Source organism: Desmodus rotundus, chromosome 10, assembly GCF_022682495.2.
Source record: "Desmodus rotundus isolate HL8 chromosome 10, HLdesRot8A.1, whole genome shotgun sequence".
In the NCBI taxonomy this organism is placed as follows: Eukaryota; Metazoa; Chordata; class Mammalia; order Chiroptera; family Phyllostomidae; genus Desmodus; species Desmodus rotundus.
Genome location: NC_071396.1, coordinates 16899788 through 16919454, shown reverse-complemented (window position 1 = coordinate 16919454; position 19667 = coordinate 16899788). Strand labels below are relative to the sequence as shown.

General features: G+C 46.8%; 1 protein-coding gene across 3 annotated transcripts in view; it reads left to right on the top strand.

Annotated features, from left to right (window-relative positions):
- Positions 1-19667, top strand: part of CHRM3 (cholinergic receptor muscarinic 3) — a 454607-nt gene that overhangs the window by 212693 nt on the left and 222247 nt on the right. For all 3 annotated transcript variants that reach the window (XR_008425323.1, XM_053912951.1, XM_053912950.1), the window contains exon 3: positions 3787-3849. The gene's annotated coding sequence lies outside the window, so the exon portion shown is untranslated. The remainder of the gene's footprint in view (positions 1-3786; positions 3850-19667) is intronic.

Below are 19667 nucleotides of genomic sequence, written 5' to 3'. Positions count from 1 at the left end.
AGCCCGGTGCACCTGCCCATCTCTGCACTCTCCAGGACTGCGGGGAAGTGTGCTGCTCTGACCAAGGCCCACGGGGTGCCAGGCAGCTCACGCAACTCCTCAGAAACGGTGCAGAGGTGGCTGGACCTGCTGCACTTTGATGTATTAATTTGTGTGCATTTTGTAATGTGGATGAGCAGGTGGACAGAAGAGGACAGTGGTAAATGGGAGAAGATGGAGAAGCATCCGTTTGCCTCGATAACCTGTAGAGCTGTGGTTCCCCTGCAGAGACAGCAGGCCCCAGTTTCTTCATGTGTGTAATGCAGATGACAGTGGAAATGGCGTGACGAGTACATGGTTGGGTGTGTGGGAAGGGCTGGGAACAGTGCCCGGCCTGTGCTGGGGAGTTAGTAACTTCGGTTGTTGCTTTTGTTGTCACTGTTATGTGGGATTTGTAATAAAAATCACCCTAGCATACATACCCACTTTACCAACGTACTGACTGGGTACCTTTGAAACAGTGATTAGATCCTGGGCCTTGTGTACAAACTGGAAATTACGACAAGGAATGCATAATTTCCTCCACAAGCACGGACCCCTGTTTTAATTGGTCCTGCCTTCCCCTCACTAGGTGGGATGGCTAAAAGTGAGGAGACAGGCTCTGGTGCACTGGGCAGAGCCTGGGAGGACATCTGGTTGGGCACAGATACTTAGTTAAGCCAGTTTTGAATAAGAACTTAATGCAAATCAGACTGAGCATAATATATACACTTTTAGAACTATATATCCTATTTATATCCTACTCCCATAAAACAGACTGTCAAGCCCTGGCCAGAGTGGCTCTGTTGTTGGAGTGTCTTCCTATAAACCTAAAGGTCACCAGTTCAATTCTTGGTCAGAGCACATACCTAGGTTGCAGGTTTGATCCCCAGTCAGCACACTTATGCAAGGCAACCAATCAATGCTGTTCTCACACATCAATGTTTCTCTCCCCCGCTCTCCCTCCCTTCCCCTCTCTCTAAAATCAATAACCGTGTCCTTGGGGAGGGGAAAAACAGGCTGTCAGTCTCAACTTTGCCAAAGCACATATTTATTTTGGTCTTCTGATAGGGAAGTTAAAAAAAATAAAGATAAATTGTAAAATCAAAAAGGGGAATGTTCTAGATCCTCCCTGAGGTGCCAGGATCGAATTTCAGCCTTACCCAAGATGTAAACTGGTTAGTGAGCTTATTTACTTCAAGTCCATGGGCACGTATATGCTCTCCAAGTCAGGTGGCCTCAGGTTCGTTCACAGTCCGCTTCGACTGTAAGTCATCTGCTCACACGCTCTGCTTCCTGTTTGTGGTAAGAGTGATGTGCGCGCTCGGAGTACTCAGAAAGTAGGCAAATGCGATTTTTAGGAAAAGTTTTAAGGAAATGGGACTGTCTAGGTCAGCATAGAAAACGTCCAAAACGGCTCGCTCACGGAGGCGGTCCACAGCGTCCCCTCCGGAACGGCAGACGATCTGACCGCAGGAGCTGCTACCTTGGAGACACGTAACAGCAGAGCCTTCGATTCTCAGGCCTGAGGCTCCTCCTCTGGCCTCAGGACATCTTCACTTGTCTCCTCCGGCTTTGGCGTTCTCTTTATTGCGTAATTCGGACACCAGTCTCTGGAATCGCCAGTTGCATTGCGATGATGTAACCTTTCGACCACGTTCCTTGGGCTTTGGAGGAGCCTGTTGTGTACGTGCGGAGAGTTGAAGCTCACCCCTAAGTGGATGCCGTGTGCCACAAATTCGCAATAGAGAGAACGTGGGCTAGGATGAAAGCCAGTTCCCGCGCCGGGTTTCAGAGTGAAAGCTTCCCTGAGTCAGACACTGGGGAGACATGGGAACCCTGCAGGGTGTCCAGTCTCAGTTATTGTTCTAGGTTTCCTTGAGTGGATATGATATTTTTATTGGCAGACACTTTAATGGCTTGATAGTGTTTATTTCTATTTTATCATTAATGCAACCTAACTTTATATTATTGAGAGATTTACTTATTTATACTGATCTGAATCTCAGTATGTACTCATGATGGGACTCGTAATTCTAAGTCAAGCAAATGCATTCTGGGTAATTGTTAACTTTTATAATAAACTCCATATAACAAATTCTCATTGAACTACTACTATGTGCAAGACACTCAGTAGGTGATTGTGAGGGACTGATGTGTGCCTCAGTGGAATTCACTGAGCACTCACCTTGTGAATTCCTAGGTTCTAGAAAGAATCGGGATGAACGATGAATGCTAGGCTCACGCGCATGCCCCACACGGCAGAGAACAGCTGTGTGCTGGAGGGAGAGGAGGGGCAGGAGTGATTCTGTCCTCCCCTGGAGATGCTCCACGACCGCCAGGCCCCTGCCTGCAGCAGGAGTGGAATGCACACACACTGAGCTTTCTCCAGTGGTGCAGATGGTTCTTCCTGTGGGAATGTCCGTTTCTGAACGAGGCAAGGCTGTTAGTGGGAAGAATCAGACTACTTGGATTCAGGTGGAGACTGTTCACCTTACACTCTCAGCCTCAGTTTCCCCATGCTGCAGCCACTTCTTTCCTAGGACATGCTCCTCAGACTGGGGTGCTGGGGAGAGGAGTGGGCTGACCACCCTTGCCTGGGCCAGGTGCTGAAAGTCGGAGAGGGCCCTGATCGAGCGGCCCCGCACTGCCAGCTGCAGCAGCAGGAGAGAGGGAGGCTGAGGCCGCAGAGTGGCTGATGTGCTGTAGGACAATGCTTCTTGTTGGTGGAGGACCAAGAACTTTTCTTCCTTTCTATGTTCCCCAATCCTTTGAAGACTGATACTTTAACAAAAGTCAACACGAAACACAAATGTCTGTTATTTAATTATTAAGTAAACATTTATCCAGGCACTTAGCTTGTCACAGACCTTTGTCTCAGATGCTGCACTTAGCTCCTCTCATCCTTGCTGAGGAGGTCCCTCCACATGCACCCCTGGAGCACTGTCTTGTCACCCCACAGCCCCTTGTCTCCTGGTCACCTGGCTTCACCTTCGCCGCCCTGGCGACTGCGAGGTTCTCCTTTAAACATGCGACACTTCCTCCTCAGGCTGTGTCCCAAGGCTCTCCCGCAGCACTGCCTCCAGCCTCTGTGCTCGGGGACGTCCTGCACAAGGACTCACATCCCTCCTCCCCTTGGGCACTTGCTGCGTCCTTTCCTTTTTTTACGTCGACCTTCGGAAGGAGGTGCTATCCTCCGAGACGCTTTCTGGCCTAAATGCCAGGCGCCCTGCACTTTAAAAACGTGAATGTCAGTGTCTGCAAGGGGCCGCGGGTTGCCTTTCAGGCTCGGTTCTATTTCTGAATGAGGATTGGACTAGTCACTAGAAAATGGTGTCTGGGAGACTGTCGCACACTGGGACAGCTAAAGCTAAGGCGTCGTTCCCAGGACTTCTCTTTGAACTCACTTGCTAAACACGGAAACACCATCTCTGACATGTAACATTAAGGGATGGGCAATGTCTTTTCTCCTCTCCTTGGTCCATGTTCCTTCGTTGGGATGGGAGTTTCGGTGGGTATGAGGAGTGAAACTATCAAAGAGCCTCTCATAGGAGGTCGACAAGTGAGCTTCTTTGGCCTTAACTCTCTGACCACCTGCGTGCTCACTGGTTCCGTAAGGTGGTCGGGTACCGTGGCCCAGGAGGTCACTTTCAATAGAACATTTTGTGATGTTCCTACATTTCCTCAAATCATCTTGTGAAACTCATGGGCTTGCCCTCTTCCAGGGTCCTGGCTCTGCATTAACCCCATTTTCTTATTTTCTTCTAGTGCCTGTGTTCTGATTAGAGGCCCAATGAATGACATTCAGAACTTCTGCTGAGATACTATAAGGTAAGATCATTTTTGAGTTGAATGCTTAGCTTTAAAACAGGGGTTTATGGCTTGATTTGAGAGAACAGATTAAGGAGGAATAGGACTTCTTAAGTTGGTATTTTTCAATACTATTTGTAATTGTTGCTGTGTGAATCTTAATATAAACATACAGTCGTGCTCAATTATTTGTCTTAATAAAGATTTTTTTTTTTGCTTATTTGCTCATCAGATTCAAAATTACAAAGAAGCCATGTTTGTGGAAATACAAAAATGGTTGATGTTATTTCAAATACTAAGTTTTATCTTAACTGTAGCGATATGGGAGTTTTTGAAATACAATCACCTGTGGCCGGCTGATGTTTTGGTTAATGGTTGACAGACCATGCGTACGATGGCCTCATAGATTATAATGGAGCTGAATTTTCTGTCAGAAATGGAAGGGCATGTGAACCGGGAAGTCTTTTTTTCCCTCTGATAGGAGCAGTGTCTGTGGGGCTTGGCAACAAGAGTCCGTCTCGGTCCCAGCCCCTCAGTCCTGAGTCACAGGTGATACCCCAGTCGGTCACCATGGGCCTGGGTCACACGGAGGAGCCCGTCCCCCAGCACTGACACGCAGAGGGTGACAGCCCTCCCAGACCTGCTGGTGGTCCTCTGGGACCAGCGCTGTGCATCTTCGTTGAGGACCCCAGACCCTATGCAGGGTCCACAGGAGCGACCTCAACAAAGATAAGGTGCTGCTGCCGCTTGAGTAAGAGCTCTCTGTGGTGGTGTGGAGCCACCTGTCCCTCGACTTTGTACAGCACAGATTAGCTTTATTTCTCCCCTCACCTCAATGCCAGGGAGAGTGGTTTGTGCCAGATAGGCTCAACAGAACCAAACACAAATTCCCAAAGTCAGTATATCAAGCCCTCAGTTCCACACCCTCTTTTTCTATGAATAACACAAAGTTCCTTAATCTGACCTGTGCTCCAACAAGCAGTAGCCAAAACACACGGGTGCGACCTTCACCTACGACCCTTTATCTCTTCATCTGGATGTCCTTCCCTACTGACCCTCAGGCCACCTTGACTTCCCTCCCTGCAGAGCACGGTCACCTGACCTGTGTCTCACCCAGCCAGTGTCTCCCTGGTCCTGGCAATCCCATCGCCCTGCACATGGAGCAGCGCTGGCAGCTCCAGCGCTCTGTCTGCCACAGCAGAGGCAGCAGGGGCAGGGCTCTAGGACCATGTGTCCAGCATCGGTGATTGTGGACTGTCATGCCCTAGGCCTTCATGTCACTCACCACTCACTCACTGACTCACTCAGGGCAACTTCCAGGCCTATAGGCCCCATTCATGGTAAGTGCCCTAGAATACAGGTGAACCACTTTTACTGTACCTTGTATTCCCCCTTCTTATAACCCTTTTCTATGTTTAGAGATGTTTACACACACAAATACTTATCATAGTGTCACAGTTGCCTATGGTAGTCCATGCAGTAACAGCTGCACAGGCTGGAGTCCCAGGAGGGGAAGCCATGTGCAGTCCAGGTGTGCAGTTGGCTGCACTGCCCTGTGCGTGTAAGTGCCTCTGTGATGGTCGTGCAACGACAGAACCGCCCAGTGTGCGTCGCTCAGAACCTATCCCGTTGTTAATAATGCATGACTGTACTGCCAGATGGTTGAATTTGAGCATATATGGGACCTCATAGCTTGTCTAACTCATAGAAACTTAAACATTTTTCCTTGATTTAAGCTGCCTTGGTCAGAATGCTGTAGAAAATCTGATTGTGGATATAAAAAAGAGCAACACTGTGACAAAGCTCCATCTGTTTTAAATGGCCTCCTGGATAGTCCTTTCTCTATTCAGCAGACAGGGCTGACAGACCACCCAGTATCTGTCCTCCCCTCTTCCTTCCTGCAACAATCCTGATGTGCTGAAGGGTGGTCCAGTGCCTGCTTTAAAACCCGCTGCCCCCTGCCTCCTCCCTTAGGGCCACGTGGCCCAGCTGCGGTGAGTGAGCTTCAACCGGCGGCCCTGGGAGAGCAGAGCTTCCAGAGGACACTAGTTTTGGAAAACCATCCTTTGTTATTACCTCATCTTTCTACCTGACAAGCTCTTTTAAAGTTTGTAGCTGTGAGGTTTTAATTTAGGCATGTGACCAAGTGATGACACAGGGGCAATGCAATTGAAAGAAGAATTTGTTAGTCACGATTTCTGAGACAGGGGCACAGTGTGCCACCCAGGGCCACCCAGGGGAAGCACCAGGTGTGGGCATAGGCAGAGGACAGGAATGGAGAGAAAGCCTAGGTCAGGGTCTTCACTGGGAGTTTCCGCAGGAAGCGCAAGGCAGGCTAGGCAAGCAGCCTAGGACTGCCCATCATTAGAATCGTGTCTGTGGGCTCTGGGCCCCAAGGGGGACTCCGGTTGCCTGGCGCCTGCCCTGGGTAGTTAGGGCAGGGAAGTGTTAGCTTGCTGTGTGTGAGTTAGATGAGAAAGCGGTTATGACTATAGACTCGGGCTCATGTGTGGAAGATGTCACTAAGCCAGGGCCTTTGCTGTCTCTTAAGAATTGGCTAGCCCTGGGAGGGCCAGTCTCCCTGGCCAGCAGTCTTTGAAAATGTCAGAGCATCATAAAACACAGACAGTGAAATGCATGATTAATACAAAGCACAGCCCCCAGCTTGTAATCACAAAGACAGAAGCCCCAGTCAGGGAGCTGGAGCAGAAAGGTGACAGGAGCTCGTGTCCTCGATGGCATTCTCATGTTCAGGGAGCCTCCGGTCAGATTTGCTGCAATGTCAGTCTGATAACCCCTTCCCTGTGGGCCTCGTGAGGCTCAGAGCCAACGCATGCATAGCTGACTCGCTGGCACTCGTGGCGTGTCATGCCGACCCACGCCCTGTGCCCGACGAAACCTGCACACACTGCCACCAGGAGAAGCGCCACCCGGATGGCGAGCCTGATGCTTTGAGATGCTAAGAACTTTGTCCCATGAGCTAAGTGCCAGAGGTGAGCTTTGAACGCGGTCTGCTCCCTCAGTGCCCGCTGCTGCTGAGGACGGTTGACAGGAGCTGGTGGCACCGTCAGTTCACTAAGCCCTCAGTATTCTTCAGTGACACCGTTGCCATTACCAGCCACTTACAAAGCTGAGCGAACGCTAGTCCGTGTTGTCAAAAAGGAAGAGAAATCCTTGCTTTGGGGAAATCAGGACAAATTGGAATTGCCTATGAAAGCAGGTGAAAGACATATAAATTTCAAGTTTCTTCTTTTGCTTTTTGTTCTTTGGAAACAAAAGTTCAGAACTAATGGTTAAAGAATGGCCTCCAAAACTCAGCTTTAACCTGCAGTCTTAATATTAAACATTCTCCTTCTAACAATCTCCATTACTTAACTCACACTTACTATGTTCAGAAAAATTCAGGTGAAAGATAAATTATTAATAAAATTCCCCTCCAGAGAAAGTCATGCAAGATATTGACTAGGTACTAAGCTGAGTCGGAGAGGAGGTGCTGAGAAATGGGATTCTGTGGCCTGGAAAATTCTGGGGGCGGAATTTAGGTGACAGCCAGCTCTCTGAGCACTTTAAGGAGCTTTTCACCTCTCTGGACCTTTGTTCTTCGTTTGTAAATTGAGGCTGGAGATTTCTTCTTCTTTTTTTTTTTTCTTAATCCTCACCACAGGACATGCTCACTGATTTTAGTGAAGGGAAGGGAGGGAGAGAAACATTGATTGGTTGCCTCTCAGATGTTCTCCAGCCTCAACCACACCCTCAGCCCAGGCATGTGCTTTGACCAGGAATCAAGCCCGTGACCTTCTGGTTTACGGGGTGATGCTCCAACCCACTGAGCTACACCACTTAGGGTGAAGGTGTAGATCCTAATTTAACAACTAACCCACTGGGCCTCCTCTGCTAATGCAGGGAAATGCTCTGTCTCTTAAAGCAAACGTCCTCTTTTTGGCCCTTGAACCCACATATTACTGTTATGCCCCCTTCCTTCCTGTCAAATATACCCTGAATCTCTTCACCTCTTTCTGTCTCTTCTGTCCTGACCCTACTCCACGTCCATCATTCTGTCTTGCTTGGACAACTGCATGGGCTTCCTGGTGGTCCTGGCTTCCATTCCTGCCACACCAAGCCCATCTGGGGACACACATCAGACCATGTCACTGTCCCATCTGAGACCTGCTCAAACCATGCCTCCTTCCTTGGCAGTGGGAGTGGAGCCCAGGCACGTGACCGCGACTGACAGGGCCTACCACATGGCTTCTGCCTGAACTCTCTCTCACACTTCCTCCCTGGGGTCCCTGTCTTTCTCTCTGTTCCATGACTGTTCTCTTGTGTCTGTCCCCTGGCCTGGCATCACTGCCCCCGGCCCTTCCTTCCCAGCTCAGTGGCCACAGCCTTTGGTAGCACACTTTCAAAATGAGCGCTAGCCCAGGCACCCAAATTTAATTCCTTTTAAAAACAAGCATTTTTAAAGGTATTTTAAAATACTCTGTATGGAAAAAATATCTTATGTATACATGATCTATACTTATCTATACATGAGTGGGCAAAAGTATGTTCACAGTTGTGAGTATAGAAAACAGTTTATCCTTGTAGTATTATTTATTAATCATTGCATCATTTTTCCATATGAACAACTTTTGCCTACTGCTTATGGCTTAAAGGATTTAGGCAAGACGTGAAGAATTTGGCCACATTTGTTTCCAGTTTGCTTCTCTCGCGCTACAGTGTGATGTAAGTTCCCAAGGGCAGGCCCTTGTGTTGTCCTCACCGTGGGCTCCATGGGGCGGGTGAGCACAGCTGTCCCCTGCAGGTTGGTGGCAGGTGTTCCCTGAATGAGAGAATGCAGGGGAAGAAAATGGCAAATATCCCCACAAAAATTAAGCCATACGTATAGGTATCCCCAACATGTCTATTGCTTAGACTGAATGAAGGGAAAGAAATATAGCAAAAGAGGTAAACATAAATTTTGGGAAGAGGGGCAGACCGCAGTGCCCACAGCAACAGTAGCGAGTCCTGGGGCCCAGCCGCTGGGAGTTTTCACTGGTGGCGTTTCTGAGCTGTGGCACCAGGTAGAAGCTCCAGGTCTCAGGCCTTCCATCAAAGTTTTAGCTAAGTAAGTCTGCCCCATGATGATCAGAAATGTGGGTTGAGTGAAGGTCCAAAAGAAAGAAATAATAAATAGTACATTATTGAACTGTGAAATTATTAAAGAGCAAAATTTTGACTTTAAAAAAATGGGCTCAATTCCTTTAATGCCAGTATTTAGTCTGTGCGAGTAACAGATACTGCAAATGCAGTAAGTGTGGAAACGCAGGTGAGGAGCGCACAGTCAGCTCCCCTTCTCCAGGCAGGCACCCCGGTGACTGTCCTGAGCGCGAGGTGCGGGCGGACCAAAGTGGAACAGGGAAGCCAGAAAAACATCAGGTAGCCTTGAGTTTAGGTTACCGCGACTCGGAGCTTTTTGCTTCCTGCCAATTGAAATTTGACAGCTGTTTATAAAATATTTACATTCTTATCTCGGTGACATTGACAGCACTTTTGGGTCTTTGGAAGATGATAATTATATGTTAGGAAAATGTTAAAGAAAAAGTTTGAAGCTGATCTCTTGAGGGAAAAATCTGTTTTTACAATTGTATGGAGGAAGGAACTCTGTGAAAGGGTGCACTTCAAATAAAAGGCAGCGGGAACAGGCGTTTGTGCCCAGAGCTCTGCCGTAGAGGGCAGGCTGCCCTCCGCGGGGCTGCAGGCTCGGCCGTCTGGCTGGCCCATGCTGCCCACGTCTCTACGTCATCGTGCAAGGCAGTGTTTGAAGGGTGCGTGGGTAAATTAGAATTTGGGGGCATCCATATGGCATTTTGGGAAATCTGTATGGCATTTTGTGAAAAAAAATCAAAACATTTTCTTAGAATTAAAAGAAGAAATTAAAAGTATTGGGGAGAATACTAAGTACTGAATTTGTATAAAATTACAAAATACACTATTTTCAAATATCTGAATGAGAAGTGTGAATTCACATACGGTATTTTTCTTGAAGATCAGGTTTCTGATAGAACATAGTGACCTGCAAGTCTTGATCAGTGTGTCCCTGACAGTCACCGTCCCTGCGATGTTCACAAGGACAAGTAGGTGATAGCAATCTTAAAGCCTTTTGTACACTCACTCAGAAGTGTCCCTCAGTTCAAACTATATTTAAAGAATCCAACAGCTATTACTTTCATTGACAAATGTAATGTCGAAATTTCTTAGGATAAGGCAAATGATTTTGGAATCCGACCTAACTTCTTAGTATCAGTCATTTTAAACATTCATCGCTGTCAGCCTGCTTGCAGCTCAGACCTCACTGAAAGGGCACCTCAGCTTCCCACAGGCCAAGGTGGGCTGGACTGCACCTGTGGGACCAGGAGCAGAAGTATAATTGGAGGCCCTGGGCTACCCCCACCCCTCGCTCTTCCTGCTCCTCTGGTGGTCTCACGCTCAGAGTGTGCTGTGGACCCTCCACCTGACAGGTCAACACACCTCCCCCTCTCAGTGTCACAGCTGTCCTTTGGCCACCTATTGGGGTCCAGAGTGCACCAGAGGAAGCTGTCTAATCCCCCAAAAGGAAGTGGGCTTGGGCCTTCAAGCAATGGATTCTGGGTACCTGAAGATGTGAAACCTGGTCTAGGAGGACCCCAACTCGTCATGGGATCTTACTTGGACAGGGTCATGGCCAGAGGAAAGTCAGAGGGGCCCTGACAGAGTGCTACTCCAACAGGAGCGTGTGCCGTGCCTGTTAAGGGAGAAGCTGAGTCAGCGGGCTGGGGCACAGCTCTGACACTCCCGGGAGGCTCAGCCTCACCCTGACCGCTGTGAGGAGCAAGGCTGGCATGCACAGGGGCCCATTTGCCTGAGTCTCAGGGCAGCACCAGACAGAAGGATCTGCTTTAGGAGGAGATAGACACGTGGGCCTGCTACAGAGCGCTGTCCTCAGCCCCAGAATGCTCCAGCCTGGGTCCTTTACACACTTTATTCTCCCCAATTCTACACCATGGCTCGTGGCCATCTGGGTCTCTGGTCCTCCGTCAGCTCACAGCCCTTTATCCACAACCCGTGTCCGAGCACTGACCCTGACTGACATGCAGGCGGCAGAGCCCACCTTAGCTGTGCTCAGAGCACCGTGGAGGAATGGCAGGTGCCAGATGTCCCCATCATGCCTGCGGTCTGTGGGACCTGGAGCTCAGCACTAGACAGGGCTCAGCCTTGCCTGCCTTTGAGGATTAGCCCCCATCTGGGGCCCCTCCTGCCACACAGGGTCTTAGGGCGTTGGTGTGTATCCTGTGCACCAGGGCTGTGCAGCCTGGTGGGAGGGGAGCCCTACAATTAGCTTCAAAAAAGGCCCACGAGGTAGGAGTCATACATCTAGTAGTTCTCTAGCAAGACAGTAACACAGTATATGGGACTAGATTAAAAGACTATAGTTTTCAGAAGTTACCCAACTGAAAGGAGTATATTAAAAATATGCATACATTTTCAGAGGAATATTTGAAGTAAGAGAAAAAGAAAATGCACATAAGGAACAAAATAAAACAGAGAACCATAGACAGTATATTTAAATAAAAAGAGCATTTGGGAGGCAAATATTCATATCATGGTATATACAAAAGAAATAAAGTGCAAAAATAAGTTGATTGCAGTATCAAAATAGAAATCATATCAGACTATGGGCATCAAAAATAAGAGAACTTTTATGGGCTGACTATAAAAACTTGTAACAAAAGAGCAACCATAGAAAACGACAGCAATCAGGTGAACTGACAGAGGTGACTAACTTCATAAAAATGCACATTTGGAGTTAGTAGGTTACACTTTTTAACTAAATGAGGGATTTAGACACAGTTCCATCATGTGGAGAAATTAAATCACATTCCATGAGAAATGAGAAAGCTCTTAGGCTTACAATGAAAACACTGTAGAAAAAAAAAAAAAAAAAAAAAAAAAGAAAACACTGTAGAAATTAATGTGAAAATGAGAGAGACCGTCAGCACAAACAGCACGCATCATGCAGGAAAATGTACCAAATATATTCAAAACCCGTACAAGAGTGCTCTGAAAAAAATCCTCATAATGTGATAAAAGGCAAAGCTTGTGGAAGTGCAATATTTATATTCCAGCATATCATAGGAAAAAATGAAAATTTAATTTAGAGTTTCTTATTTTTCTGACACTGCAAACTATCTAATTTTCCTTTCAGCATAAAACTTAATTGCTGCCGTATGTTCCTGAGACAGAGAGCTCAGTGCTCTGGGCTGCAGCCGCGATGCACGGCCGCTCCCCGAAGAGCTTGCCATCAGTTTTGATGACAAGCCACGCAGATACTGTTTTAATGTTATAAGTGTTGCATACGAGACCTCACCCGAGTAATGGAACCAAGCGCTTTACTTACCAAAGGGATTGAAGCCCTGTGGTCATCACAGGCTCTGCCTCGAGTGTTTATATCCTTGAGGCTTTCCATGCTGATAAGCATACAGAAGCTTTGGAGCATGTTTGGTGTATTCATGACAGTACAAGGAAGAAGAAAAGGGAAAACCTTTTTTGTAAAGGTGTTATTTATTTATTTTTAGAGAGCAGGGAAGGGAGGGAGAAAGAGAGGGCGAGAAACATCAATGTGTGGTTGACTCTTGTGTGCCCCCTACTGGGGACCTGGCCTGCCGCCCAGGCACGTGCCCTAGACTGGTAATTGAACCCGCGACCCTTTGGTTCACAGGCCCACACTCAATCCACTGAGCCACACCAGCCAGGACTAAAAGGGAAAGCTTTTGTATGGCCCCAGGTCATAGAGGTTCCCCTCTGTAAGAAAGGTAGGATGTATGTGGGCTCAAAGAAACCAGAGACCATGGCAAGGGGTCATGGTTCAGGTGGAGGCGGGGACCAGTGTCAGAACCCCGGGGAGTGGGTTGTGGCAGTTGGCTCCAGGAATCCCTGAGACAATAAGACTGGAGTGAGAGGGACTTTTCAAGGAACTTGCATTTTGTCTTAAAATTAACAGAATACCACTGACAGGGTAGGCATAGGAAAATTCATTAAGCAACACCCTGTGAAAATAGACTGAAGTGGGAAAACACATAGATAACTTTTATCAGGAAGAAGGGGATTGGAGACCAAAGGGACTAGGCCGAGGTAGGGGCCAGGCCAGTGGCCGCAGGCTCCTTCCTACCTCAGCAGCTGTGTGTCCCCTCCCATGTCTTCACACGTTTCAGTTATTTTGATGGTTTGCCTTTCGTTTGTAAATGTAAAATGGTTTCAAATCATGAAAGAGCACTCAACACCTGGGCCTAGGTTTTGTTGTGATTTCCGATGTCTCCCCTCGCTTCCTCCCTGTCTGCGGCCCTGTGCTTACTGCTCCGCACAGGTGGTGTGGCCTCCGATCCCACCACATCACTAGAACTGCACTTGCCAAAAGGAGCAAAGACCTCTTGCCTGATAAACTCCAACAAGTTCTCACCCTTAACTTTTTTTAAAGTTGATTTTAGAAGAAAGGAGGAAGACACAGAGAGACAAACATTAATTTGTTGTTTCACTTATTTATGCATTCATTGGTTGCTTCTTGACCATGAACTTTTTTGATGTCTCTGCAAAGTTTTGTTATCACTGACATTTTAAAAATTCTCTTTCCTTGGATTCCAAGGAACCTCCCTTTCCTTGAACCTCTTCATACCCCTCATCTTCGGAACATTCCTCCCCTCCTCCCCCCTCCCAATCCTGTCTCTTCCTTCCTTTCTTTCTCTTCTTCTGTCTACTGCTTATGAGAAAATCCCCTTCCCTGTTCCCCAAAGTTTGGTTCAGATTCTTTTCTTCTTCATTCAGCCAACTTCCAGGCTTAACTATTGTTACAGAACAGGCCCATGGTGGGGGGTACAAGATACTGTTACTGAATGGACCCACCCTCCCAAAGTCCCTCTGTACTAGGTTTGCCTTGCCTGCTGCCCTTAGAAATTGGAATTTTGGCTCTCAGCACCAGAGTTTGAAAGGAACTATTCATTCAGAAGTTATATAGGTTTATGGTGATGATGGAATTTTGCTGTTAAATATTCAAAGTCCCTTAAAACATGCCCCCCCCACACACACACCATTCTTCCTTCCTCCCTTTGCCCAGTCAGGCCAGTCAGGGGTACCATTTCTCAGGAAAAAATATAGAAGTCTGTGGCTCAGCTAGCTCCCGGTTCTTCCCAGTAATCCGTGTTCAGCAGGCGGGCCTCCCACGGTTCCCAGCACCATCAGCTGTGTTACCACCAGGATCTCCAGTTCTTGACCCAAACCTTCTCACGGCCCATCAGCGAGTGTCCTTTCACCCCTTTCCTTCCTGCAATGTCTCTCCTTCATTCTTCTAAACTAAGAGAGAGAGAGCTCTGCATCACTGCTACATCTTGCTTTCCTTCTTCCTAAACCCCATTGGTTAAGGGAGCCCCAAAACTGCCTGGTTAGCCCCCCAAACCACATGCTTCCCCTCTACCTCCGCATGGATGCTGCACCTGGGTTTAAATCCCAGTGCGATTCTTCCTCTGCATCCCTATTGCGACTCCTCCCACAATTAGCTACACCTGCCAGCATTCCCCTAGTTTTCCAGCTTGTCTGGGCTGCCATAGTTAGTCTGGGCAGGCGTGGCCGCGTAGCCGCATGGCCCCATGTGTGAAGCAAACCATTTCTAAGTTTTCACACAGGAGGTCTAACCAGGGGGAGCTGCCTCCCAGTTAGTTCATGGTGGGGGGGGGGGTTGAAGTCACTCCCATCTCCCTGGCTCAAAGTAGATCCACAGTTACTTAACGTATCTATGAAGCTAGCCAGCAGTTATAGATATGCACAGTAACCATTTTTGCATATCTGGTAGGAAGCCAGCCAAATGTTGATATGCAAAATAACTCAATTACCCTGCTCCATGTGTCCCATCCCCCAGTTCACACTTGTGGGGATAAGGACACCCTATATTTTAAAATTCCTGGACACCCCAAGTTCTGGACCCCTCTTTTGAGGGGGGCCCTGGCTGCACCCCATTACACTATGACCTTCACATCTCTGCCTGCAGTTGCCATATCCCTGACCCACATCTGCATATCTAAAAGCAACTCCACATGGTTTCCGCCTGTACCCTCAGGTTGGAAGGGCAGAGCTGAACTCTTCCTTCCCCCCTTCCACTCCCCCCAATTGTCCGTACTTCTGCCCTGCCCTATATGCAGTAGCCAGCTACACCCAAGAAACTTGACAAATCCCTTTATCCCTTTATCTTGCTGAAATGAAACTCTAATCATAATTCGAATTGAGCCACTTCCTAGTGTGTGACTTTCAGCAATTCTTAACTTCTACTGCTCTAAATTTTCTTATCTACAAAATAGAGAGGAAAATAAAAACAGCAGCACCTGCCTCATGGGAGCCTTCTAAAGATAATAAATGGCACATTGTAAGCCTTCGATGCATATTAACCATTTCATTGTTTGAAATAATCAGACTCTCCATTGACTTAAGAAGAAAAAAAGAACTAGTTTTCTTCTTACCATGCGATTTGGTTTCTGTCCAATTCTCAAACTGCATTCCTCACATTTCCTAACGTCCATGCTGTCCTGAAATGAAATGCTCCAAGGGGCCGGGCTGTGTGCAAGCCTTGCAGGCTCAGGGGCACCTCTTCCTGCTGTGAGATCCTGACTGAGCTGCAAGGATGTCCTGCCACTTCCCCCAAATCTAAAGGAGCTTCCTCCACGTGCTCCTTGAGAGCCATCATCTCTGGGGCTGTGTGTCTTCACCTGCAGCGGTGGAGAGGAGGGGTCTCCCTGGGCATGGACGGCAGCAGAGTGGCCAGGTGTTCAGGTGGAAATGCCCTGAGAGCAGGCAGCCAGCACTCTTTCCTCCTGCACATGAATCTGAGAGGGTGGAAAGCACAGATTTCTGAAGAGGAGTGAGCGGAGGGATGAGCGGGCAGCAAGGAAGCGCTCAGACCACGGTGAGAGGGAGAAGATGGAAGCCGGTTGGTAGACTGTTGACAAGGAAGAGGTTCCACGGCACAGAGCTGACCTGTTGTGAGTATATATCTGCATGAAATAATCTGGAAGAGTTGAAAGAAGAGAAGTTTTCAGTCTCAAGAATGAGGAAAGGGCAAGACTGACACAGAAATTTGTGATATTCAGGAATTTGTGATATAACATAAACATATACAAACAATCAATGAGTTGTAGGATTTTTGTTACCAGGTGTGTGGGGTGTGTGTGGTGGCATATATAATAGTATATCATATATTTTTATATAGTTTGATTATCCAAGTAGTACAATGTGTATTATAGAAATACTGGCAGTTGGAAAAATGTAAGTCTGACATGCAGAGGGATTGAAAATGGAATTGGACATGAAGAGTGGAGGTGGGCGGCAGAGACACCTTCACAGGCGAGCTTGACCTTGGAAGGGAGGAGAGACGTGCATGGTGGTGGATCTGGTTCACATCGCAGAGCTGGGGCCTGGGAGCAAGTGGGAGATTTTTTTAAGCTAGGAGATGTTAAAGGCTGTTTGTACATTTCAAGATGAGAGGCTAAATAACTAAAACGCTGAATTACATCACTTACAATGATGAGTGACATCGAGGAGGGTACAGCCATCCTTCTGTGACAGGAGGAGATGGAGACACAGCCAAGTCATCTGCTGTCAGAGACAGAGGCCTCTGCATGTAACTTCTAGAAAATCTCTTTTTATAGAAGGACATAGGCATACCAGGGATTCTTCAGCATTGTGCTCTTTACCTTACGCTGCAGCAGAATACAAGATGCATGCACTTAAAAGATCAAGATGAAGTAGGCAAGGGGGCCATGGTTTCAGGAGCATCAGAGGATGGGGTGAGCAGGGCATCTGGGAGAGAAGGCACCTGTGGTTGGCCTGGGCATGGATAGAATCTGGAGAGGGACCTGCAGTCTTCTTGGAGGAGGCAGCATGAGAAGGAACAGAGCCCGGCCAGCTTGACACATGTAAAGGAGGCTCAGAGGATCCCCTCTGGAAGCTCCAGACTGGGGAAGAGGAACAGCTTGTAAAAGTCAGTGGGGATCAGATTTGGAAGGACCTCAACTGTTCGATTCCTGACTTCTTGATGGGGGGTCATGTATCGGTTTAAGTTAGGAACTGACATGATTGGGGATATGTTTCAGAACATTTACCCGGCGTCTGTGTGTGTTGGTTTAAATCAGGAATAAGTAAGGAGACTAAATCAAAGGAGATATTTTAGTGGCCCAGGAAAAATAATAAGGCCTGGATCTTGATGTTAACACTGGGGATGGAAAGGAAAGGACAGCTGGGAACAGACACCTTTCTAACAGGTTTTGGTTGACTCTCTCATATCAGCAACAAGCCTCATTATTAGAGGAAAATAAATATCATTCACTTCATACTGAGCATTGCTCTTGCCAAGTTCCTTCTGTTAATATATTTTTAAACTCAGTTTGAGTAGAATTAATATACTGGTTACTTGTTCTATTTTCATGTCCCTGTGCAGAGGAAGAGATAAAGGAAGAATTCTATTCATGTGTCATACTCTGAAACTTATGGTAGTTTGCTAATTATAAGTTTTATTGTCTTGATCACAAAAGGTATTCAAGAGCTGAACCAAGTATAGTAAGGTCTCCCAAACTCCAGTGATTACACAGCTGCAAAATTTTTAGCCAAAATGTCAACCTGTCTCAGTATTTTTGCAGGCCAGCAGACCAAGCAAAAGTCAAACTTTCTTGTTTCTTACAAAAATTTACAAGCTCTACAATGGAGCTGAAGACTGCATCAGAATCTCCAGCTTCTTCTTTGGCCTCCTGGACTATTGGCTGAAGTGGGTTTTTCCATCTGTTGAATGGATAGATATATTCATCTATCTTTGCCCTTCTAGGGAAGGCTCCTTGGTTTCAAGACATTTTCATAGAGTCCAAAATTAAACATACTTCAGTGTCCTCGTGGTGTGGTATACTTTTTACCCATATGATTAGCTGCCTTCTTCCTTGTCACCCCCAAAGCTTGATGTCCCCTGAATTCTCCAAAGTTAGTTCATTAACCTGCATATTCAGGCATGACATTAGTGTAATCCTTTGAAACAGTCCAAGAGGACATTCCTAATTGGACAGTCTTTGTAAAGACTTCCCAAGTAATGTGAAATGAAACAATTCACTGAATGCCATCCCTTTCATCGTAAAATCAAATATTAAGAAAATGCAAATAAAGAGAACCAACAAAAATGTCGATGTTGGGATTAGAAGTGACTTTTAAAATGTTTTTGTTTTTTTCTTCTTTTCAAACTCTCCATAATAAACTAATATTACTTATATGAGATTTAAAAGAACCTGTTAGTAGAAACATTTTTGTATTAAAATTACTTTTTTCTAAGTAAGTATATATTTTTTTCTAAAAGGCACATTTCTTGAAATATTTTGATAATTGTACACATTGAGTTATTTTCTTCTATAGCAATAGTTCTAAAATTTTAGGATTTTAAAATAGATTAGTAGAGGCTCATGAGGATCCAAGATGGCAGAGGAGTAAGGCTACACTAATCTCCTCCCAGGACTAAACTGGAATTCCAACTAAATTGTAGAGAAATCATCCTGAATAACCAAGTGTATAAGAAGAGAAGCCTTATGACCAAAGACAGAAAGAAGAAGCCACTTCACCACAACACGGCTGGTAGGGAGTGCAGAGGAAGCACAGGAGAGCTGGCTGGGCACCCATAGGTGGCAGCTGAAGATCTGGAGGGATATTTCAGTGGCATGGGGGGTTCCCCCTGAAAAGTGTGGGGCCTGAACCCCAAGTTGGGCTCCCCAGCCTATAGCACCAGACCTGGGAAAGGAACTCAGATAATATCCAGCAGTGTAGAGAAGCAGGGTTTCTGTCCACCAAGGAGAGATGGCTGGAGATGCACAGAGCCTCTTAAAGGGACAACACACAAAATTCCATTTGCAGCCACTTACCCCAGGCTCCAGCAGATGGGGTACAGTGTGGACTAGAGACTCATGAGGAGAGTCTGGGGGTGGTGACTCTGAGGAGAGAACTAAAGGAACAGCCACCAGGATCCCTGTGCTGAGTCATTCCCCACACTGCAAGAACCATCTTTCTCGGGCAGAGCACTCCCTTCCAATTTGAGGCATCAATTTGAGGTGAAGCAATAGCCCCACCTGCAGGAATTACTCTGCTTCACCCTATGGAGCTTAAGCTGGGCTGCTGAGGAGCACAGCTAGAGGTTATCTCAGTGATTAAGTTTAACAACTAAGGCAGATCTCTGGGAGTTCTGAGACTTTAGCTGACCCTACCCCCTGACCCTGCCCCAGGGCCTGGTGCTGGTAAAAGATGGTCTTGGTGCAGAGCTTGGTTCTTTCTTCACATAAACAGGCCCAGCAGAGGGAACCACCAGCTATGGATCATTGAGAGCTCCAAACAGTTTGCCCACAGCCAGTCACAGGCAGCATCTGACATAGGTCTGCACCAGAGTCTTTGCAGTTCTACCTAAAACATAGAAACAGACACAGAGGCAGGTAAAATGGGACAACAAAGAAACAGGCCCCAAATCAAAGAACAAGAGAATCCTCCAGGCGAAGAACTAGATGAAATGGAAGTAAGCAATTTATCAGATAGAGTTTAGAGTAATGATTATAAGGATACTCAACAGCATGGATAAAGACAAAAAAAGAAAAAAACATAAAAAGGACCAGTCAGAAATAAAGAATGTGATATCTGAAAGAAATAACACACCGGAGGGAATAAACAGTAGATTGGACAAAGCAGAGGATCAAATCAGTGATTTGGAAGACAAGGTAGAAAAAAAACAACCCCCCCCCCAAAAAAAAACACCCAAGCTAGGCAGCCAA